Raw genomic sequence first — 26084 nt, 5'->3', positions numbered from 1 at the left:
TACGGACTATGAGAGTCACGTGGGAGCTGGTGTTGCAAGTGGTCAGGCACGTGGCCCTGAGACTGGTGAGGGTGACATCAGTGATGTACAGACAGTATTGGATGATGATATAGCTGATTGCACGTGGGAGCTGTGTGAAGGCGGGCTTCATCATCATCCGGAGAAGATGGTGGCAGCTTGCGCATGGGGCAGCAGCTGGGCCAGTAGGGTGGTAGCGTGTCCGTGAGTCAGCAGGGTGGCAGCAGTGTGAGCTCTGTAGCCAAACGTTTCAGGGTAGACTGCCTGCTACGCAGGAGCCTACCTGTCCAGGTTCACGGAGGCAGCAGTAGCAGGCAGTGAGCACGGAATAATGGGGGGAAAATGCCATACTCAGAGGTGTGGGAATTTTTTATCAGGCCGCCAGAGAACCCTTTTATCCTCATGCAATTCCCACCCTCACCACTCTGTGACTGGGCCACTGTGTTGACTCATCATGCAATTCCTCATGAGATTCCCACCCTCACCATTCTGTAACTGGGCCACTGTGTTGACTCCTCATGAGATACAGTAAGAATATATACCAAGATCCCCAGTAGTGATGACCTTGCGGTTCGCCGGCGGTCGGTTCGCGGCGAACTTTGCGTGTTTGTGATCTGCCGAACATGCAAACATATGGCAATGTCCGCTCATGCCATATTATTTTGCATCGCGCCGGACTTTGACCCATGACACATCCATCAGGTGGGACAGGACAGCCAATTGAGACGTTTCAGCGCATGGACACACCCCCAACCCTATAACAGAACCCGATCTGGCAGCAATTTTACATGATGTGTTTTGCCAGTGTAGGGAGAGGTTGCATTTTGGAGCAGGGACAGGCTGTTAGGAACTTAGGGACACCAAACGCTAGCTAATATGAACACAAAAGTCCTTTTAAGGACTGGTAACGTTTTGCTATCGATAGGTGTGATACACAGAGGGGTGTGATATACTTATAATATACTTTCTAACATAGAAAGTATATTATAGTGCATTTGTATGCTTCCAGAAAATACTGATTGAGGGCTGCGATCTATCAGCTTCCACAAAATAGTGATTGAGGTTTTCCACATACCTGCGTCCACAAAATTACTGCTTGAGGGTGATATACCAGCTTCAACTAACAACTGATTGAGGCCTGCCATATATCAGCTTCCACAAAATAGTGATATAAGTTTTCCATATACCTGCGTCCACTGTAACGGACCGTTTCAGCAGACAAGGTGTTAAAATCCGTTAGGCGATATGCCCCTTTCTGAGAGACAGGCACAGCTACCACAGAACACCAAACTCCCGAACTGGATACAAAATAGCACTCCAAACTGGAAACTCGCGAATAGCTGCTAGCAGACGAACAGGAAAAGCATACAATCAGCTTACACTCCTGGCAATCAGTCTCTAACAGCATACAGGGAATCCCCCCAATAATGAGACAAGGCACTGTGTTGAGGGTCAAGCAGTGGTCTGACTGTACTTCAGGTACAGCCTCTTTTATTCATAAAAAAAACTAACATAGTACTGCCCACAGGGTTTTGAAATTCAACCAATCAATATCTTACAACACACACAATGCAAGTACAGCAACCAATCGTTCACGCCCCCCAGAGGACCAGAAGGGAGACTGCGACACAGAACAGATACAACACATCCCCACAATGCATTATGGTTTCCTCCTCTCTGTCCCGGAGACAACCGAGGGCAATCCAATTATCTCTCAGGACAAAGGGAGATCGCCAATACACATGTGGAGACAACAGGACAGGAATCACCACCCAAACACACAATGGGATAATAGAAACACACCCAGCATATTCCTCCCAAGCTGACAAGTTACACTTATTATAAATTGTTACAACTTTGTGAGGTTACATTGTCCATACATATAACCTACATCAATTTAAACAGTATAACTTGGGGACAAACCTATCCAAAATTCCCTGGAATAGGTTAAGGGGTTTAAAAGTTAGTATGGGCCATAATCCTGAGGCAAGAGGCGTTTAAACAGGCCTCTCCAAAACCCAGTGGTGAGGTTGGTTTCGCTACATCCACAAAATACAGATTGCGGGTTTTGATATACCTGCTTCAACTAACAACTTATTGAGGCCTGCCATATATCAGCTTCCACAAAATGGTGATAGAGGTTTTCCATTTACCTGCGTCCACAAAATACAGATTGCGGGTTTTGATATACCTGCTTCAACTAACAACTTATTGAGGCCTGCCATATATCAGCTTCCACAAAATGGTGATAGAGGTTTTCCATTTACCTGCGTCCACAAAATTACTGCTTGATGGTGATATACCTGCTTCATCTAACAACTGATTGAGGCCTGCCATATATCAGCTTCCACAAATAATGCTCTTCTGTCACGGCTGAGGATGGGGACAACCCTCAGCCGTGCGATGCCGGATGATGTTAGGCTGCTTGGCCAGGAAGACAGGATTAGGGAGCAGGTCACCTCCTAACGCGTCCCTAACCTGACCCTAACTCCTAGCTGCATGGGCCGACCTTTAAGGTAGGGGGACCCATGCTCCGGAACCTTGGATCCCTAACTCACCCTCCGTCCGGTCCCTGGACTAGGAGTCAGGGTAAGACGACCTAGGCACGGAGGAGCAGGAGTCTCAATGGCCAAGCTGCTGGGAAAAGGGGAACACAAACAGAAAGGGAGTTAACCCTTCCAATACCACAGAAGGGAAAACACAACTTAAAGGGGAAGTGTCCAAACAACAAACACACTGTGGCTGTTGCCGCAGGCAACGACATGGGTGGCAACCGTGTCCTGGGAGTCAGCCCGAAGGCCGGGACACTGCCACCACATATACACTATACAACCGAACGTTGCCACGGACAGCCACAGTGAAGGGAAGGATGTCAGTGCACACCAAACACAAAACAGAGTGCACACAGACATACCAAAGTGTATACAAACACGCACACAACTCCAAGGGAACCGCACACATAGCTGTTGTCCGCGGCAACCACACTTGAGGCTCACAACCTTATGCCTCCAGCTGCGGTTGACACTACAACCCAAACCGCGGGCAACTGTATGCGGCTCCCAAGGAGTCACGGCCATAAACATGGTCGTGACATCTTCTCTAGGGTCTTTGGCACAGGGTCATTTTGAAAATGTCAGGCAGAGGAAGAAGCATGCTGTTCCGCAGGGGTGGTAGGGGTCGGGCAGGTGCGTGCGATTATGTCAAAGGACGCACCAGAGTTGGTTGATTGGCTCACTCAGCCTTCTGCTTCTGCAACCTCATCCTCATCTGTATCTGCACCCTCCTCACTCTCTGCTGTGTGCACCCCACCACCACCATAGCCCCTCCACTCGAGTCAGAGGAATTATTTCCCCATCCATTTCCGGACCTTACCGATGCACAGCCATATCGGATGAGGAAAAGGAGGTAGCAACGGCCGCCACCCAGCGGTCTGACCACAGTACCCAGATCAGCCCAAGGAGGGTAATCCCCACTGTTTCCGCCTACTCTGAGATCTCTAATGTCAGTGGTGGTGAAGGTGACGATGATGACATGCTGATGGACGTCACGTGGGTGCCCACGAGAGGAAGAGGAGTTCAGAGGGAGAGACGGAGCAGCAGATAAGGAGGAGAAGAAGGCAGAACTCGCAGTGCACAGGAGGCAAAAAGCAGACTCTAAATGTATCTGGAGCAAGCAATCTACCATGCACGGTCATATCTTGCGCTTCAAGGACTCCGGCACATGGCTCCACAGTGTGGGCTTTTTTTAACGTGTCAGCTGCTGATAATAGTGTTGCCATCTGCAGCCTGTGCTGTCTACGCATAAGTCGTGGTAAGCCCAACACTCACCTAGGGATGACCGCCTTAAGAAGGCACCTGGCCTCCCATCACTGAGCCCAGTGGGAGCAAAGCCGTCAGAACCCACAAAGCCACACTCCCGGCACTCCACATCCTACTTCTTCTTTTCCTCCTCCTCTCTCCTCCCATTTGTCCTCCACTCCACCTTCCATCGTGCCATTGTCGCGTTTCCATGGCCCAAATGTTTGAGCATAAAAAAATGATGACGCCGGATAATCCTCTTGCCCAACGGCTGACCGCTGGCTTGTCAGAACTGGTAGCCCACCAACTACTGACATATAAATTAGTGGACCCGGAGGCCTTTAGAAAATTTGTGGCCATTGGCACACCGCAATAGAAGTTCCCTGGAAATAAATATTTCTCCCAGAAGGGCATCCCTGAACTATATGGCCACGTTCAAGTTAATATATCTCTGGCATACAGTGTCGGTGCCCAGTGGGTGAACCTTCTGATGGCCATCAAGCATGTAACCTGTGGCACCCATGTGGATTTGATGTTACCACCACAGATTGCATGCAGGCCTGCCTCTTTTTCTCCTCCTCCTACTTCATCCTCCGTCTCCTCCTCAGCTGACTCCTCCTTTTCCACTGCTACCACCTCTTCCGCTGCTCCCCCCCAAGCTCCCCAGAACCTATTTGATGTGGCAGGTGAGACGTTGCCATGCTGTGCTGCGGCTCTTGTGCCTGGAAGCCAAGAGCCACACCTGTCCTGCACTGCTTTCAGCTCTGCGGTCACAGGCTGCTCAGTGGCTATCTCTGCTCAATTTGAAAATTTGTAAAGTGGTGTGCGACAACGGTGGCAATCTGCTGGGAGCTCTGGAACAGGGCAAAATGACACACGTGCTACGCATGGCGCACATCCTGAACAGTCGTGCAGCGATTAGTTGCCAAATACCTCGGGGTCCAGGAAGTCTTGCGGCAGGTCAGGAAGATCTCTCACTATTTTAGAAGATCTTACATGGCCATGGCTCACCTTGCTGATATTGTATCTTACGCCTTCTTCTTTCTGGAGCATGCATTGCATCGTGTCTTTGATCAAGCCATCAAGGAGCAGGAGCTGGAAGATGAGGAAGTCGCCATGCTGAATGAATTCCCAGGGGGGTTACTCCATCTGATACAAGTCAGCAGGAATCTGAAGAGGAGTCAGAGGAGAATGGTGGCTGGGGGGAGGAGGAGGAGCAAGAAGAGCAGGCTTTAAACTTTTCAGGGATCCCTGGTGTTGTCCGTGATTTGGGGGAGGAGACCGAGGACGACATTCTCCTGGGCGATGAGCAGGAGTCAGGACGCTCCACCGCTTCCAATTTAGTGCAAATGGGGGTCTTTCATGCTCCAGTGTTTAAAGAGGGACCCCGTATAAAACGCATAAAGGTCAAGGACCTGTACTGGGTGGCAAAGTACTTAGACCCCCGGTACAAACACAAAATGGCGGACATGTTACCAGCATCACAGAGGGCTGTCAGAATGCAGCATTTCCAGGCCTTGCTGCGAGAAATGTTGCATTCTGCTGTTGCAGGCACTGGCAGAGGAACTTCCACCCACTGCGAAACAGGTGCGGATACCAATCCTACTGCGGCTGCAAAAAGAGGGCAATTTGAAGATGTGTTGGTCACTTCGGATATCAGATCATTCTTGCAGCCTCCCTCCGTATCCAGCCTCAGGGAACGCCTAGACCGACAGGTGTCCGACTATGTACATCGAGTTAATGGGCAATGTGGATGCTCTGAGAAGCGAGGAACCTCTTGACTACTGGGTGTGCAGGCTTGACCTGTGGCCAGAGCTGGCACAATTTGCCATGGAACTCTTGGCTTGCCCCTCATCGAGTGTTCTGTCCTAAAAGACGTTCAGCGCAGCAGGGGAGATCGTGACCGATAAGCGCACTCGCCTAGGTCACGACGGTGTGGACTACCTCACATTTTTAAAATGAATGAGGCATGGATCTGGGAGGAATTCAACACCTGTGATGACCATGTGTAATTGAATTTCCTCATGCCAGCCCACACATATCCGCCACCACCCAGAACAAAGAATGGTCATTGTCTTATGTATATACAGCGGAATAAAAGGCTTTTTATATCAGGTGAATGCCTAATTTTTGGCGCCTGTGCCGGCCCGACAGTTACATATTTATCCTGTGACCGCCTAATGTACCTCCAGCCACAGAATTCAAAGTCCTGTGCTGTCAGGTGAATGCCTATTATCTAATTTTTGGGGCCTCTACTGGCCGACAGTTACATTTTTATCCTGTGAACGCCTAATGTACCTCCAGCCACAGAATCCAAAGTTCTGTGCTGTCAGGTGAATGCCTATTGCCTAATTTTTGGGCCCTGTACTGGCCTATAGTTACATATTTATCCTGTGACCGCCTAATCCACCTCCAGCCACAGAATCCAAAGTTATTTACTGTCAGGTGAATGCCTATTGCCTAATTTTTGGGGCCTGTACTGGCTGACAGTTAAATTTTTTTATCTCTAGCCACATAATCACACCCCTGTCTCACTCCTCTGCCTCTTATTATGGTGGCATATAAACCACATTCTCCATAAGGACCTTCTAATGTCACAGTGCCATGTGACTGTGCCACCCCACCCAGTACTGTTTCCCTCACCCCGTATTGTGCCCCCTTATACCCTGCATTGTGCCCTCTTACCATACCCTGTGCAGTGCCCCTAGTCATTCCCTGTACTGTGCCCTCTTATACCCTTTTATCCGGTCACGGTATGGCGTTGTTATCCGGTCACTGTACAGAGGTGTTATCCGGTCAATGTATGGCGGTGGTATCCAATAACTAAATGGCCATAACTGTATCCCTTTCCCTGCCCACGGCATCCTTTTTTAGACCTGGCATGAGCGGGAAAAATATGCAGATTGCAGTGCTAAGGAGTTTTGCGCCACAATCTGTGTCAGAAATACGCCTAACATAGACGTATTTCTATATAATAAATGACCACCTAATTGTATTATTATTTGGGGTAGGGATAATATCTTTATATTATATAGTTTTTTAGTGTATTATACTGTGCCCTGTATTTCCCAGTAGAAAAAAACGATCCTTGGGACACAGAGTCCTCATCCCTGACCACCAGGTCCAGGTAGCGCTCTGTCAGTACATGGCGGCCTCCCCTCTCCGCCACACTGCTCCGCTGTGTACTGCTGCTTATTCTGACACTAGGGCTGGGTTCACATCCTATTTCTGCCATCCATTTAATGCATACCAAAAATGTATGCGTTAACAGATGCCTCAGACTGATGCCGTACAGTGGCATCCGTTCCATGGTAGAAACAAAATTTACGCTAACTTAAGCATTTTTTTTTATGGACTCTGCAGGATACAAAAACGTGGAGTGCTGCACATTAGTATACATCAAACTGATAGGAAATAAAAAATTTCTAGGCTCCAGCAGGGCACATTTTTGAGAGTTTCCCTTTAAGACACATAAAAATGCCCCCTGATTAAAATACATACTGTATTTTTTGTGGGAATTTTTGCCAATGATCCGCCCCTGGTATGTCACTGTCCATATTGTGGGACTATTTGTGCACTTCTAGTAAGTGTTTGCTGGCTGCAAATATGACCTGAAGGTTTTTCAGGTTTGCCTGCCATTAAAGTGAATGGGGCCTGCCACGAACGCGCGGTTCGCAAACATTTGATCTCGAACACGCGTTTGCGAATCGCCCTGGCCGATGTTTGTCAATGACTATTGGTCAGTAGTGATGACAATCACCTAGTCAATGTGTTGTATTGGTAAGTGGGTGTTATAGTGATGAATCTGGACACTTTATTGGTATAGGAATATTGGGGGAGGTGCTATATACGCTTTATAAACTTCTAATGTTTACTCCACGTTATGCTTGAAAAAGACTACTATGTAGTTGAAACGTTGCACTTTATTTGGCTTTTTTGTACATTTTTCTATGGACCTGTTATGAATAAGGAACTTCTAATGGATATGCTGCAGTCAACTTTGATTAGAATACCTATCCAGAGAATAGGTCATCAGTATTAAAATCTTGGAAAAACCTCTTTAATGAACCATATAACACCCCTGATACTAAGTATATGACCCCACTTTTTCCTTCTAAATACACACACCCAGGTCACACCCAGTGGAAAAAGCCTTTTCTATAAATAGAAGCGTCGCAGTCCTTCTGCTCGCAGTTTTCAGCCGCTGACAATTATCAGGCAATTTGGGTAATTATTTATTATGTAATGCAGAAATTGCTGCAATGTGTCGCCAGATTGTGAAATGGTTTGAGGTCGTCATTGAGCATCAGACTTTCCACAGCTGCCTGCTGGGTGTCCGCGTTCTGTACAGGACAACACCTCGTGTCATTCCAAGCGCAGTATATCCATCACCAAATAGGTGCTTATTCTGGAAGGGGGCGACCTGGCCCAACGCCTCATTCCTCTTATTCAGTCAGTGGGGTAATATCCGCCATGGCTTTAATGACGGACGTAAGTGCACTCCGACATACAAATCTATCCAGTGCATGCGGATCAGGAGATGTCACGAATTCTCACACCTTTCCAGGAGGGTGGTGGTGAGCTCACTTCACTATCACACAATCCACCATTGATCTCACTAAGCATCCAACCACATAGAGAAGTCACGCTAGACAGAGCTAGAATTCCCAGTGCCGGTCCTACACCCGGCCGTCTCAGCTATCTATCTATCTAATATCTATCTATCTACCATCTACCTGCTGTCAATCTATCTATATCTATCTGTATATCTTTGTTCTATCTATCTATCATCTGTCTTCTATCAATCTTTCCAGACCACTATCTATTGAACTATCTATCTTCTATCAAGCTATGATCTATTTATCTATCTGTCTTCTATCAACCTATCTATTATTTACCTCTGTATCTATAAGGTTGTCTCTTGATCTATGACCTATCTATCTCTCTATCTCTCTGACTTCTATTAATCTATTTCCCATCTATCAGCTGTCAATCTATCTAGTATCTATCTGTCTATCTATCTATCTATCTATCTATCTATCTATCTATCTATCTAGTATATATCTATCTGTCTATCTATCATTGTCATATCTATCTATCTATTTATCTATCTATCTATCTATCTATCTATCTATCTATCTATTCCCCATCTGTCTGCTGTCAATCTGTTTCTATCTATCTATCTATCTATCTATCTATCTATCGATCTATCTATCTATCTATCTATCTATCTTTGTCATATCTATCTGTCTACCTATCTATCTATCTATCTATCTAGTATATATCTATCTGTCTATCTATCATTGTCATATCTATCTATCTATCTATCTATCTATCTATTCCCCATCTGTCTGCTGTCAATCTGTTTCTATCTATCTATCTATCTTTGTCATATCTATCTGTCTACCTATCTATCTATCTAGTATATATCTATCTGTCTATCTATCATTGTCATATCTATCTATCTATCTATCTATCTATTCCCCATCTGTCTGCTGTCAATCTGTTTCTATCTATCTATCTATCTATCTATCTATCTATCTATCTTTGTCATATCTATCTGTCTATCTATCTATCTATCTATCTACAGTATCTATCTATCTATCTATCTATCTATCTATCTATCTTTGTCATATATATATCTATCTATCTTTGTCATATATATATATATATATATATATATATATATTTGTCATATCTATCTATCTGTCTATCTAGCTATCTAGATTGAGAGAAAGGCCCCATTGATCAGGGCTGATAAGTCGCATGCATGGGTGATAAAAGGAATCGTATTTCTTGCACCACAGAATCTGCAGTGCTGCCTCATTTGTTGGAATATCTATCTATCTCTCTATCGTATCTATCTACAGTATTTATCTATCATCTATCTATCTATCATCTATCTATCTCTCTATCGTATCTATCTACAGTATTTATCTATCATCTATCTATCTATCATCTATCTATCTCTCTATCGTATCTATCTACAGTATTTATCTATCTATCTATCATCTATCTATCTATCATCTATCTATCTCCCTATCGTATCTATCTACAGTATTTATCTATCATCTATCTATCTATCATCTATCTATCTCTCTATCGTATCTATCTACAGTATTTATCTATCATCTATCTATCTATCATCTATCTATCTCTCTATCGTATCTATCTACAGTATTTATCTATCTATCTATCATCTATCTATCTCTCTATCATATCTATCTACAGTATTTATCTATCTATCTATCATCTATCTATCTCTCTATCGTATCTATCTACAGTATTTATCTATCTATCTATCTATCATCTATCTATCTCTCTATCGCATCTATCTACAGTATTTATCTATCATCTATCTATTATCTATCTATCTCTCTATCGTATCTATCTACAGTATTTATCTATATATCTATCATCTATCTATCTATTTATTTATCTATCTATCTATTATCTATTTATCTATCTATTATCTATCTGTCTATTTACTATCTATTATCTATCTATTATCTATCTATTTATCTGTCTATTATCTATCTATCTATCTATCTATCTATCTATCTATCATCTATCTATCTATTTTCTATCTATCTATCTATCTATCTATCTATCTGTCTATCTACCATCTATCTATCACTGTTGCTTAAAAAAGGTTCCATTGAGAGGACCGAAACGTCGCACCTAGTGTAATAAACACATTTATTATTTTTTGGAAGTGCCGTGGATTTTCTTTTTTATATCTGATTTTGATGTTGGATCGCTTCCTCGGCCGCTAGTACTACTTGTTTCTATTCGTCTGCAGTGCTTCCCAACACCTTATTTATTATCTACCTACTGTATACAGGGAGTGCAGAATTATTAGGCAAATGAGTATTTTGACCACATCATCCTCTTTATGCATGTTGTCTTACTCCAAGCTGTATAGGCTCGAAAGCCTACTACCAATTAAGCATATTAGGTGATGTGCATCTCTGTAATGAGAAGGGGTGTGGTCTAATGACATCAACACCCTATATCAGGTGTGCATAATTATTAGGCAACTTCCTTTCCTTTGGCAAAATCGGTCAAAAGAAGGACTTGACAGGCTCAGAAAAGGCAAAAATAGTGGGATATCTTGCAGAGGGATGCAGCACTCTTAAAATTGCAAAGCTTCTGAAGCGTGATCATCGAACAATCAAACGTTTCATTCAAAATAGTCAACAGGGTCGCAAGAAGCGTGTGGAAAAACCAAGGCGCTAAATAACTGCCCATGAACTGAGAAAAGTCAAGCGTGCAGCTGCCAAGATGCCACTTGCCACCAGTTTGGCCATATTTCAGAGCTGCAACATCACTGGAGTGCCCAAAAGCACAAGGTGTGCAATACTCAGAGACATGGCCAAGGTAAGAAAGGCTGAAAGACGACCACCACTGAACAAGACACACAAGCTGAAACGTCAAGACTGGGCCAAGAAATATCTCAAGACTGATTTTTCTAAGGTTTTATGGACTGATGAAATGAGAGTGAGTCTTGATGGGCCAGATGGCTGGATTGGTAAAGGGCAGCGAGCTCCAGTCCGACTCAGAGGCCAGCAAGGTGGAGGTGGAGTACTGGTTTGGGCTGGTATCATCAAAGATGAGCTTGTGGGGCCTTTTTGGGTTGAGGATGGAGTCAAGCTCAACTCCCAGTCCTACTGCCAGTTTCTGGAAGACACCTTCTTCAAGCAGTGGTACAGGAAGAAGTCTGCAAGGTAAGAAAAACATGATTTTCATGCAGGACAATGCTCCATCACACGCGTCCAAGTACTCCACAGCGTGGCTGGCAAGAAAGGGTATAAAAGAAGAAAAACTAATGACATGGCCTCCTTGTTCACCTGATCTGAACCCCATTGAGAACCTGTGGTCCATCATCAAATGTGAGATTTACAAGGAGGGAAAACAGTACACCTCTCTGAACAGTGTCTGGGAGGCTGTGGTTGCTGCTGCACGCAATGTTGATGGTGAACAGATCAAAACACTGACAGAATCCATGGATGGCAGGCTTTTGAGTGTCCTTGCAAAGAAAGGTGGCTATATTGGTCACTGATTTGTTTTTGTTTTGTTTTTGAATGTCAGAAATGTATATTTGTGAATGTTGAGATGTTATATTGGTTTCACTGGTAAAAATAAATAATTGAAATGGGTATATATTTGTTTTTTGTTAAGTTGCCTAATAATTATGCACAGTAATAGTCACCTGCACACACAGATATCCCCCTAAAATAGCTAAAACTAAAAACAAACTAAAAACTACTTCCAAAAATATTCAGCTTTGATATTAATGAGTTTTTTGGGTTCATTGAGAACATGGTTGTTGTTCAATAATAAAATTAATCCTCAAAAATACAACTTCTAATTCTGCACTCCCTGTATATCTATCCATTTATCTATCTATCTATCTATTATCTATCTATCTATCTATTTATCTATCTATCTATCCATTTATTTATCTATCTATCTATCTATCTATCTATCTATTATTTATCTACTTATCTATTCATGAACAGGTAAAGTTGCCTTCTTTCTGGTCATTCTGTAAGTTGTCTTTTCCCATTAGACGTGAGCTGATGTGAGGAGCGTGAAGCCCATATTGATGACTAACAATATTCCGAGTAGCTGGAGCATTGACTGTGCAGAGAACTGAAGAACATTCTAGAGTGCACTGAATGTGTCCGCGCAGCAGAGCTCATTGCGGTTACTGTACGACAGGGACGCGGCATCTGTCTCCTCCATCACATGCTCCATACTTCAAGGCTACAGCCCGGGACCTACACATTTCCCTTATCCCCAAAAGTGAAACTTTAATCACATCAATGTAAAACCTAAGATCCTGAGTAAATGAGGCTGAGATGCCATAAACCGGTGAGAGCGTCACATGATGCCAAGGACTGGGGAACCATTGCCATAAACTGTGCTAATAGCCCTGGGATAATGGACGGTGGGCAAATAGTGTGACGTACAAAGGATACATTGCGACTAGTAACATTTCCAAGACGTAAAAGTACAAAGGCAATGAAAAATAATTTACATCCGTAAAGAAAAGAAGCAGCAGTGGTGAAGTTGCAGTAGTTCCGCCTGGCACCATTGTGATGGGGAGGCCATACAGCGCCATACAGGTAAGGCGAGGCAGGCGTTGCCCTGACTTACTGGCATGGGCACATATGCACGCTGTCTATGTGACCCACCCGGAAGGAATCGAGTGAGCGCACATAGGTTAAAAGCAGGGTGTGGTGCCAGAGATAGGGTGAGACCTGATTTTTTGCATTGGTGCCCGTTCTGACACAGTGAGTGGGGCAGTGGCATACCTTCCATGCACACAACTGCAGGGGTGTTGGGGGAAGAATGGGGCTGAAGTTCTTCAGTTCCCAACTTAAAAGCACTGCATTTTCAAGCAGCCACCACTAGGGGAAGCTCAGTGCAAAGAGATTTTTATAGCTTCCATTGCAGCAAATGGTAACTGTAAAAGATCCTATGTCCTGAGCTTCCCCTAGGGGGTGACTTCAGGTTGATAGTTTTATAATGCACTGTAGGAAGGGAAGTAGTAGGCATAGAGCTGTCTGGGGAGATTTATCAATAATTTATGGAAGTTGTGTGTAACTGCATTGAGAAGTATGGGGTTAAAAAAAAACGACAAATACATGAAGCATCTGTAACCCTCTTCCATGCAAAGAAACATTTAAAGTGAAAGTTTCTGGCAACGATTAAAGGGCTTCTGTCACCCCACTAAACTGTTTTTTTTTTTGTGTACTTATAATCCCTATACTGCGATTTATCCATACATAATGTGATTAATCATTTTGGTTCAGTAGATTTTGCTAAAAACTTACTTTTATATTATGTAAATTACCTGTCTACCAGCAAGTAGGGCGGCTACTTGCTGGTAGCAGCCGCATCCTCCTATCATAAAGACGCCCCCTCCGCATGTTGATTGACAGGGCCAGTGAACGGGATCGTCCTCTGCTGGCCCTGCCTGTTTGCATTCAAAATCTGGCGCCTGCGCCGCTGCCGTACCTGTCTTCAATCGGCGCAGGCGCACTGAGAGGCGGCCGCTCGCTTGGCCGCTCCATCCTCAATGTCATCGGTGCAGGCGCATTGAGGATGGAGCGGCCGAGCGAGCAGGCGCCAGATTTTGAATGCAAACAGGCAGGGCCAGCAGAGAACGATCCCGTTCCCTGGCCCTGTCAATCAACAAGCGGAGGGGGCGTCTTTATGATCGGAGGATGCGGCTGCTACCAGCAAGTAGCCGCCCTACTTGCTGGTAGCAAGGTAATTTACATATTATAAAAGCATGTTTTTAGCAAAATCTACTGAACCAAAATGATTAATCAGATTATGTATGGATAAATCGCAGTATAGGGATTATAAGTACACCAAAAGAAAACTGTTTAGTGGGGTGACAGAAGCCCTTTAAGGCTACTTTCACACATACGTCAGCAGGGTCCGGCAGGCTGTTCAGGCAGGGAAACAGCCTACCGGATCCATACTAACGCTAGCCCACCGTGCTGCCGGAAGTCCGCTCCGGCCCCTTTCACTATAATGATGTCCGGCTGCAGCAAACAAGCCGAGAGGCGGCCAAACAAAAAACACAGCGCGCTGTAGTTTTTGTCCGGCCTCCTCTCGGCATGATTGCTGTGCTGCGGCTGGACGTCCGGCCGGTCCCCATTATAGTGAATAAGGGCGGAGTGGACTTACCTAGCATGGATCCACTGCTGCTGCCGCGAGTGTGAGAGTAGCCTTGATCGTTGCCAGAAACTTTCCCTTTAAATGTTTCTTTGCAGTCTTGCTAAGGAATATGCAGATTGCGTCTGTGCTGTTTGTGAGTCGCAGGTCTGTCATTTTTAGCAGAATATTCAGATGCACATTTAATGTGTGTTTCATTTTGTGAATTTCGTCGATGTTTGGTTGGGTCTCTTTTGTTTCACCTCACGTTAGCAACACGCGTGTCAACGCTAGCGAATGCATAAGAGATTTTTTTGCGCCTGTCAACAGGATTTAAAAATCCGTGTGAATGAAGAAGAGACGTGTTTATCATTTTCACCTGAATTTATATAAAACCTGTGTAGATGGAGTGACACCTATTCGTGCACACGCTGGCGTAAACCTGGCGCCTGGCCCACCCGCACATCATCACAAATAGCACACAGGCAATCAAGACAGTGAATGCAAAACTGGTGTGCCTGAGAACGGCCTAACATGGCAAGGACAATGCTGTGTTTTGTCTATCACAAAACTGAAGCTTTATCTGGACCTCACCATATAGATTACAGCACCCCCTATAGGCCACACATACATGGTCATTGATAATATCACAGGCTTATTATATATCATAGATTCATCTTATCATTAATAATCACTGTGCCCACCCATAATTTCATGCTCTACAGCCTCCACTATCTGAGAAGGACCTGTAACGCTAGAGTTGACCCTGAACTGCCTTTTTTTTATTAATATAATGGTAGGAATACAGTGAAGACTGACACACAAGCATGCCATGAACAATTGACTGTAGGGCCTCTTTCACACAAACTATACGGATTGGCGTTGTGTGGCCGTTCCGTGCATTGGGGAACGCAATTGCGGTCCCCAATGCACGGGCAACATCCGTGCAGCGGGCCGGACCCATTCAACTTGAATGGGTCCGTGGTCTATCCGCACCGCAAAAAAATATGACATGTCATATTTATTTGCTGTGCGGAACAACGGAAATAAACAACACGGAAACCTCCGTAGTGCTTCCGGTGTTCCGTTCTGTGACTGCGTTCCACATCTCCGGAATTGCGAACCCATTCAAGTGAATGGGTCCGCATCCGTTATACATGCTGCACACAGCTGGCGGTCTTGGATTGCCGGCATGCCGTTTGCAGGCCACAATACGGCAACGGCCGCCCAACGGCCGTGTGCATGAGGCCAAACTTGCACCAATTTGCAAGCCAGTTAAGTCAATTTTGTCTGCGATTGTGTTCAGTTTTTTCCATGCGGGTGCAATGCGTTTTGATGCATTTTTCATTTGTGTAAAAAAAAAAAACTGAAAGTTTACAAACATCTCCTAGCAACCATCAGTGAAAAACGCATTGCATCCAGACTGCATCTGGGTTGCTTCCGGATGCAATGCGTTTTTCACTAAAACCCCAATCACTTCTATGGGGCCAGGGCTGCGTGAAAAATGCAGAATATAGAACATGCTGCGATTCTCACGCACCGCAGATCTGATGAAATGAATGGGTGAGGATCCAGTGCCGGTGCTATGCGTTCACTTCACGCATCGCACCTGCGCTGAAAACTCGCTCGTGTGAAAGGGGCCTAACTCTGTATAACTGTATCTGCCACTACCGTCTTATTGATGGTAACAATATGTACTGAGAATTGGGTGGTCTCTTTTGAATTTGGCCCCCTAGTGTGTGGTACCTAATGATAGAATCATACTCACTTGCTCTTTGGCTCTCTGATTTGGCACCCTGACTCCGTTTGGTGATCTTCTGGTCCCAGCTTGTTTACTTCCAGACAGGGTCCTCAGCGGTGATGTGTACCCAAGCGGCATGTGACCCAGCAGTGATGTGCCACTTGGGGACATGCCACTACTGAGGCCAGTCACTGGCCAGTCTGTACACCGGCCAGAAGCAAATGCAGCCTGGGAGCCGGTCCAGCACAGAAGATTTGTTGCAGAAATGTCTGCAGTTCCATTCATCTAAATGTTGATGTTGAGGTCATTTGGGATATTCAGATCAAAGGGAGGCACAGACATGTAAGAAATACGTCCTGTGTGAATATACCCTTAGGCCTTATGTGCAACGGGCGCCTCCGCCTAGGTACCCAGATGTAGGAAATGCCGAGTGGTGTAGTGCGGCCTAAAATGTCCCTTTATGTGTGTCACGGTGCTCCTATCTGGATACGGCTGGACCCCAGGTTTTGGCTCCGAAGCATTAAATAGGGATAAGAGTAGTGGAGTTGCAGAAATAATTGAGTCCAGGCCTTGTATAACGTTGAACAGCAATTTTACTTGAATAAATGTTTATCCAAGACAATCTTCAAGCCTAATCTTGGTCCCAACAGGCTTTAGCATTAAATCTGGCAGGCAAACTCGTCTCTGCTACATCTGTTTCTCTCTGGTTCTGCTCTACTGACTGTATGACTTTGCTTCTTCTTGTATGCTGCACTACTTTCTGTTGTCTGGTCTGTCTCTAAGTTTGGCCTGGGCATTTTCCTCCTGGCTCCTGAGGCTCTAAGCTTTGGCCTTCATGACCAGCAGAGCTGAGGGTGCTCTGGCGGGCTTGGCTTGGGCATGTCCAGGATAGAGACGTGCCTAGCACACCCTCCCTTGGCAGGGGGTAAGCTGGAACTCACTATGGTCCCCATCCTTCCTGCAGGAAGTGGGGAGAGCCCACTCCTCCACAGAGGGGGGTTAGAATGGAATGGAAAGCTCCATTCTCTCTAACTGTAGCTCTGCCGTGTTTGTTGCCACCTGCTGGTGAACCAGGCATATTACATTAGAAATAGGAATGCACAGTGTAATGGACCTGAAATAAATACACAAGATGACATTATATTAGCCCATTAGAGACAGTAGCAGGGTGAAGAAGTGGGGCATTACATATGCACATGATCATGTCTGTATTTGGCCCAGAAACAACACATCTGCAAGATATGTACATTTCTCTCTCACTTCCTTCAATAGAAAGGGCTATTCTCCACCTCAAAAGGACCAGAATAGGACTGGAAAAATTGATCCTCAAAAACCGCTGATGTGTGCTCGGTGCCATGGAAATGAATGGGTCAGACTTCTGTCCACAAAAAAAGGTGGATAGCACAGGATGAGAAATAGGGTTGTGTGCATGAGGCCTAAAAGATGTTAGTAAAACAGTTCTCATCAGATTGGAGCGCCGGTTTCTTCCACACAGATATGAGCGGAAGCAGGAACGACCCTGCCTCCAGGGAGCGCTCTTGTAGATGAGTCTGGTGACTTGAGAGAAGAGTAAAGTCTTTGAGTGATAAACTTTTCTTTAAGGATCGGACTATTAAGCTCTGCAGAAGTGTCTCCTGCGCTCCGTATTTACGGCTGCGGCCTGTGATGCTGCTTTATGCTGGGTCTGAGAATTTCTCTCACACTGCTCGATGCCTTCTCCAGGTCATTAACTCCCAAATGCTGCTCGGACGGATGCGTCTTCCTTCAGGGAGTCTTACAAAGACGCTGGAAAAGAGAGAGACTGTTTCTTCAATGCTTTGGAGGTAACTGAGGCAGATTGAGCAGGTGCCCGCCAGGCGCTGTGCCCGTACCCAGAGGTGCCACCACTCCTGCCATCTTTGTGCGGCACTGTATGCGGAGAGGCTGCTGCTCATCACTTCACATTTCTTTCTCTTCTTAATGAGGTTATAAAACAATTAGAGATGAGCTCTGGGGGGGCTCAGAAGTCTCCGATCCTTCAGGGTGTGTTTGTTCTCTCCAGGGTTGGGCACTGGGTGAAGGTCAGGCCCTCCTGACAATATGGAGGGGTGGGGGGATGACCTCTGTACAGTCTACCCTGGCTCCCTCCTGCCTTCATGCGCTTTGAAGGTTTACCCACCAGGTGTTCCTGTTACAAAATGACACATGAAAGGCTCTCATCCCCGGACTAATTACCTGCTGAATGCCCCCACCGCCCCTCACCACTACTCATGCTGTTCACAGAGTGTTGCCTCGCGCCTCACGTCTCATTACTGTCTGCTTACGGAAGTTAATCCTATCGGAGTGGACAGTCACCGGAGCATCATTGATAAAATGGAGATACTGTGTCACTGTCCTCATCTTCTTCTAAATGTAAATCCTAAAGGGGCCACTCACTCTTAAATTGGTAGATCATGAAGGTCATAAATTATGTGTTCCATTCACATATGGATGGAAATACCTCTGCAGTTTCCAAGCACTGGAGATATGTCACATATCTAATGATCATGGGAGGCAGGGAGTTCTGAAAGATATATTATACCTGCACTGATACATTGTGACAAACTATCAGGACAGGAGAGAGATTTCTGCTGCTCATGTGTTTATCTCATAGAGGATTTACCAGAATGGAGATAATTGTGGGAAAAAAAAGAACCTCAGCATTGAGGATTACTAGGTCAAGGCAGGTTTTTAGTCTCTGGATGTAATCAGAAATGTTTGCATTCCCTGGCAGAAAGCAAATATCATCTTGGAATGGTAAGAAATTGAAACACAAAGCCTGTGTTATGTGAAGCAGAAACGTCCCTATTGTCCCATCTTCTCGTGTTGACTAACAGTGTTTGCTATGCATCTGCCTCACACCTGATCTCTGTCTCCGATAATCCACTTGTCCCTCTAAGTTAACTTAGGACAAGTTCACACTTCAGTTTTTTGATCAGCTATTTCCATCAGATATTGTGAGCCAAAACAAGGTGCTGGACAAAAACACAGAACAGGTGCAGATCTTTCCATTACACCTGATCTCCGTGTAGGCTTCACTACTGGTTTTGGCTCACAATAACTGCTGGAAATAACTGATCAAATAACTGAAGTGTGAACTCAGCCTTAGGGAGGCGTTCGTGATTGGTTAGCCTTCCTTTAAATGTTCCTGCCTTCTACTCTTTAGTTGCTGATTTAGCATGAGCTCTGTGCATTTGTGTCTAGAATCGATGGTGTTCCTTGTATCTTGTTCCTAGCCTAGATTTCTGTTGTGTCAGTGTTGTTTGGTACCTGTAGTCCTTCAGCTCCTTCATTGCTCCCATCATTGAAGTTTGATGTTTACCTGTGGGCTCTGTTTCTGTGTTCTAGATCATTCTTGGTATCTTTCTGGGGTATTATTATGGATTTGGGTTAGTGTCTGTCAGTGTTCTTTATTTCTGTTTACCATCATTCATCCGCTCTCTAGCTCTATACCGTCAGCATCTTCTGTCTGCTCCATTGGCTGACTGCCATCTCCTAATTATATTTGTGCTGTTATCCATTTACCATAATCATTCAGTTCCTGTGATCCGTCGGTGGGTTTACTTCTGTATGTTTCTTACTTGAGGATACATGCTTCATAATATAATTTATGAGACTGTCCGGTTGTTATACAGTTAGGCCCAACCAGAGTCTTCTAGGTTTCTGAGAACCTTTATTGGCTAACCAGAAAAATTATATTTGCTAACTTTTCTATTGCTGCTATACATTCTGTGATTCCTACTTGAAATACATAAATACATTGGGTTGTCTACCTGCACAGTCTGACACTACACAATCAGTGCAGATAGTATCAGACTATATAGGAACATTACCCTTGGAGAATGGTAACACAACATTGTCAATGTATTCATACATTTCCAAGGAGGAATAAAAGAGGAACATCCCAGCATCTAAGAAAACATTCTCCAGACATGTTATTTCATGGGAAATACAAGTATTAACTAAAACAGTAAGCACACTTCTGTGTATACCTCTTCATAATATATAAACCTGAGTCATCCCAGGCTGTGCCAGCCGCACATTCTTCACTTCTACATATCGTGTTGATAAAACAGGTTGCTCAGCCTAACTTTTTGTTACAATATGCCAGCCTGATGATCCCACTTTAATATAGCATGATCCAAATAGATTCCCGCTGGGGCTATAAGGGCATGCTGGAACTTGTAGTTTCATAAAAGCAGGAGACCCTAAAGTTGAAGACCAGTATCTGGGGCTACTTTGTGACGTTCTATAAGACTGTATGACCCACACTAAGGAGAGTGATGCTGATCAATAGGATTTCGCTAGTGTCGATTAACTCATGGTAAGCAGGACATCGGCATAGTTTACAGCTGATGGCAGCCGAATATGCTATATCTATAGCCGCCTGCATTTATTGGATGAATGTGTCGTATAACTTCAGTGTATCCATCTTTGTGCATCAGTTTCCTTTACGTTTCCTTTGTTTTGATAGTTCCAGGGCTACAAAGAATCTGTTTGGGATTAATGCCAGTCGGTTGGGAAGGGTGCAGGGTGCTCCTGACTATTCCACTCCAAATCCCTGTGCCGTTATCTCTGGGTGCATTTATAGTGAGTGTAGGTAGGTCTATGGATAACTGGATGCACCATTAATCATACAGCCCCACCCCAACTCCTTCAGACGGTGGCGTAACTTGGCAGCCTCTCTGTAACGTCTTCAGATTTGTATTTCTTTTGTGAGATTTTTCATCACCTGTCAGATGAATGATAAAAAAGACCTTGATCCAATTGTATAAGACTGAGAAAACCTGTTATTATTTTAGTGCATCTTCATTACAATAAGGAACTGTAAAGTCAATCAACCGCCAGTAAATATAAGTCCTGCAGTCTCCTCTGATGTTTCTCATTCTATTTAGGAAAAGCTGACAACCAGTATGGCTGTTTTTAAAGCATGTACAGGGGATGTCACCTGCGTGTGACTCTTGATGAATCTTCCTCCAATGGGGTTGTTACTAAGATTGGCATGTGAAACATGGGTCTTTAGTAAGCGACCTCTATTGACTTCTATGGAGAGAGTTGTGGGCATGCTCTGTGATATTTGAAGAGGTCACTGTGCAGAGAGGGGGGTGACCTATGTCTATCACTTATTGTCAATAGCGAATGCTATGATATTTGCCTTCAATTTTATAATAGAGGTTACGTAGTTACATAGTTAAAAAGTCCATCAAGTTCTACCAAGGGATGGGTGGGGATGTAAATTTTAGGAAAGGGGGGTGAGACCCAGACCCAGGCTACTGTCACATATGCATTATAGGAATCCGACAGGCTGTTCTGGCAGAGATAGCCAGATAGTGCCACATGCCAGCTGGGCCCCACTGGCTATAATAGTATGGCAGATAATGGCCCATAGGAAAAAGAAGGCGCTCATAGGGTAAGTAAATTCAGCAAATCAGATTTCTAATAAAAGAAATGGTTTGCTCACCTATTGCGGTTGCATCAATTGGATGCAACTGCAATGGAGATCGAGTGTAGATAAGTGACGGTTGATGCAGCCTAGATTCGTCCGATCGCCTTGGGCAGGAGCCACCCTGCTACTTGGGTAACGGTATGAAGAAGAGTACGCTGGACCTTAGGTAGAGCGTGTGGACCACAAAGGGCGCACAAAACAACCGGTCAAAGGCAATATTTGGGTTCAGCAGTATTCCATTTATTCGTAAGACAACGTGTTTCGGGGTGAGTTCTCGAGAGGTCAGCGTTCTGCACGTGCCTCTACAGACGAGGCGTGATATCCCTGCAGCTCAGACTTGATAAAGGGGACCTTAGCACCCCGAAACGCGTTGTCTTACGAATAAATGGAATACTGCTGAACCCAAATATTGCCTTTGACCGGTTGTTTCGTGCGCCCTCTGTGGTCCACACGCTCTACCTAAGGTCCAGCGTACTCTTCTTCTATAATAGTATGGGGCTGGGATCTGGCCGCTCCCTAGCACATGAGTGCAAGCAATGCACCCAATATTTTTTGTATGGCCGAATCCCGGCATATCCCTGACGCATCCCATTATAGCCAATGGGGTCCGGCAGGCGTGCGGCACTATTCGGCTATGCCAGATAAAGAGAACTCCACCAGACTTCTCTGCCAGAACAGCCTGCTGGATTTCTTTGACACATGTGCGAAACTAGCTTTGATGAGCCATCCACTGTTCCTGCAAAGATCATGTCCTGAGGTAGACTTTTCCACACATTCACAGTAAAAAGGCCTTATTGCCTCTGAAGACTGAACTTTTTCTTCTTTCTTGTCCCCTTGTCTTATAGGGAATATTAGATGGAACAGCTTTTCGCCATACTCTTTGTATAGTCATTTACATATTTATAGAAGTCAATCATGTCCTCCCTTAAATGCATAACTTTACATTTGTCCAAACACTCAGAGCGACAAAGTCTTGTAGTTTTTCGTAGACTGCACCGTACTATATAGCTTAGTGCAGGGAAGAGCAACCTACAGCACTCAAGCTATTTTGAAAATTCAACTCCCAAAATGCATGAGTTGTAATATTGTATCTGTTTGTGCTGAGTTTCTCCACTCCACCCCTTCCACTATTAGGTTCTAGTTTGGCCAGAAACTGTATATAAGGAGAGCAGTCAGAGACCCTAGGTGTTGTGCAGTTAGGGAACAGTGCTTGGAAGAGGAGACTCTGCCAGACTATTGAGTGACCAGAAGAAGATACTGAGATGGGTATACTGTGCCACAGACCCTGGATCACCAGACTTGGACCAGGGTACCCACCTTCAGAAAAGATATAGGGACAACTAGCTCTGGCCTTTCCTCAGCATCAAACCCTTCTTCTGCCAGAGAGGAGATTGGAGAAGTCAGCCCTATGCCTCGCCTGTATTGTTTTGTACCTGAATTTCTCCAATAAAGAAACACAACCTGGGTTACTGCAGACCCTGACTCTCTGAACGTATTTTCCATTGGGGTTCAACACGCCATTTCTTCCAGAGAGCAGCAACACATGGTGACACCTTGACGGTGTCTGGGGGATGCGATTTAGCGTTGGAGCCATCCCAAACCTGGCCACTGCACATGCTGGGAAATGTAGTTTCACAACAGCTCAAATGCCAAAGTGCTAATAATTTCATCCTCTAAATCGTTAATAAATAAATGAAATACAGTAGTTAAAGGGATTCTGTCACCTGGATTTTGCCTATAGAGCTACAGACATGCACTGCTAGATCGCCGCTAGCATGTGCGCAATATACTTTCCCCATAGCTGTGAGTGCTTTCATTTAGGCAAAAAAAAAAAAGATTTTATATATATACTGTACATATGTAAATGAGGCAAGTAAGGAGCCCAAGGTGCTGTTACTAACATTTCTGGAGCCCGGCCACGACCACTGTGAAGGAGCCCAGCACTGCCCGCATCCTCCGAATCTCCTCCTTGCTCCCAGGCGTCACAAAGTTAGAGAGCCGTAATCTCGCAGCTAGCGCATGCAGTTCGTTCCCTGAGGCTGATGCAAGCACAAGGAAGGAACACTATGCTGGCACTGACATGCCGGGTACTCGGCATGTGTGAGATTTCAGCGCTCTAACTTGGTGACCTCGGAGATCAAGGAGGAGATTCGGAGGATGCGGGGTGGTGTTTGGCTCCTTCACAGTGGGCCTGGCTGGGCTCCAGAAATATTAGTAACAGCCCCTTGGGCTCCTTACTTACCTCATTTACATATATATAAAATCGTTTTTTTTGCCTTAATAAAAGCACTCAGAGCTATGGGGAATGTATATTGTGTATGTGCTAGCGGCGATCTAGCAACACCCTGTCCCCAGCTCTATAGACAAAATCCAGGTGACAAAATCCCTTTAAGGCCCCTTTCACACGGGCGAGTATTCCGCGCGGATGCAATGCGTGATGTGAATTCGGACCCATTCATTTTTATGGGCCTGTGCACATGAGCTGTGATTTTCACGCATCACTTGTGCGTTGCGTGAAAAACGCAGCATGCTCTATATTCAGCATTTTTCACGCAACGCAGGCACCATAGAAGAGAATGGGGCCGCGTGAAAATCGCAAGCATCCGGTGCGATTTTCACGCAAGGTTGCTAGATGACGATCGGGCTGGGGATCCAATCTATATTATTTTCCCTTATAACATGGTTATAAGGGAAAATATTAGCATTCTGAACACAGAATGCAAAGTAAAATAGTGATGGGGGTTAAAAATACAAAAAATTAACTCACCGAGTCCACTTGATCGCGTAGTTGTGGATCTCTGTCTTCTTCTGTAATGTTGAGCTGCCGACTAAGGACCGGTGGTGACGTCACATCACATGGTTCAATCACATGGTCCCTCACCATGGTGTTGAACCATGTGATTGGACCATGTGAGGAGCACAGTGACGTCACCACAGGTCTTTTGTCAGGTCCTGAAGATAGAACAGAGACCGGCAGCTATGGAGCAGGTAAGTTAACTTCTTTTTTTTTTTAACCCCTCCATCCCTAATTTACTTTGCATTCTGTATTAAGAATGCTATTATTTTCCCTTATAACCATGTTATAAGGGAAAATAATAAAATCTACACAACACCTAACCCAAACCTGAACTTCAGTGATGAAGTCCGGGTTTGGGTCTGGGTTCCAAACATGGCGATTTTTCTCAAGTGCATGCAAAACGCATTAAAACGGTTTGCACTCGCGCTGAAAAATCGTGCATTTTACCGCAATGCACCCGCATCTTATCGGGCCCTCACACGCCACGCTCGTGTGAAAGAGGCCTAAGGGACCCAGCACTGAACCTTGGGGTACACCACTTATAACCTGGGACCATTCAGTATAGGAATCATTGACCACAACTCTCTGGACACGGTCCTTCGGGCAGTTTTCAATCCAATTACAAACTATAAACTTTCTAAGCCTATAGATCTTATTTTACCTATTAAAGATTTACAGTTGCAAGAAAAAGTATGTGAACCCTTTGGAATGATATGGATTTCTCCACAAATTGGTCATAAAATGTGATCTGATCTTCATTTAAGTCACAACAATAGACAATCACAGTCTGCTTAAACTAATAACACACAAAGAATTAAATGATACCATGTTTTTAATTGAACACATGTGCAGATGGAAAAAGTATGTGAACCCTTGGATTTAATAACTGGTTTTACCACCTTTGGCAGCAATAACTTCAACTGTTTCCTGTAGTTGCAGATCAGACGTGCACAACAGTCATGAGTAATTCTTGACCATACTTCTTTACAGAGCTGTTTCAGTTCAGCAATATTGTTGGGCTGTCTGGTGTGAATCGCTTTCTTGAGGTCATGCCACAGCATCTCAATCAGGTTGAGGTCAGGACTCTGACTGGACCACTCCAGAAGGCGCATTTTCTTCTGTTTAAGCCATTCTGTTGATTTACTTCTATGCTTTGGGTTGTTGTCCTGTTGCAACACCCATCTTCTGTTGAGCTTCAGCTGGTGGACAGATGGCTTTAAGTTCTCCTGCAAAATGTCTTGATAAACTTGGGAATTCATTTTTCCTTCGATGATAGCAATCCGTCCAGGCCCTGACGCAGCAAAGCAACCCCAAACTATGATGCCCCCACCACCATACTTCACAGTTGGGATGAGGTTTTGATGTTGGTGTGCTGTGTCTCTTTTTCGTCACACATAGTGTTGTGTGTCTCTTCCAAACAACTCAACTTTGGTTTCATCTGTCCACAGAATATTTTGCCAGTACTGCTGTGGAACATCCAGGTGCTCTTGTGCAAACTGTAAACGTGCAGCAACATTTTTTTTGGACAGCAGTGGCTTCCTCTGTGTTATCCACCCATGAAATCCATTCTTGTTTAGTGTTTTACGTATCGTA

This window comes from Bufo gargarizans, chromosome 2 (genome assembly GCF_014858855.1).
Source record: "Bufo gargarizans isolate SCDJY-AF-19 chromosome 2, ASM1485885v1, whole genome shotgun sequence".
Taxonomy (NCBI): domain Eukaryota; kingdom Metazoa; phylum Chordata; class Amphibia; order Anura; family Bufonidae; genus Bufo; species Bufo gargarizans.
The sequence above is the reverse complement of the archived record's forward strand: the minus strand, read 5'-3'. Positions refer to the sequence as shown.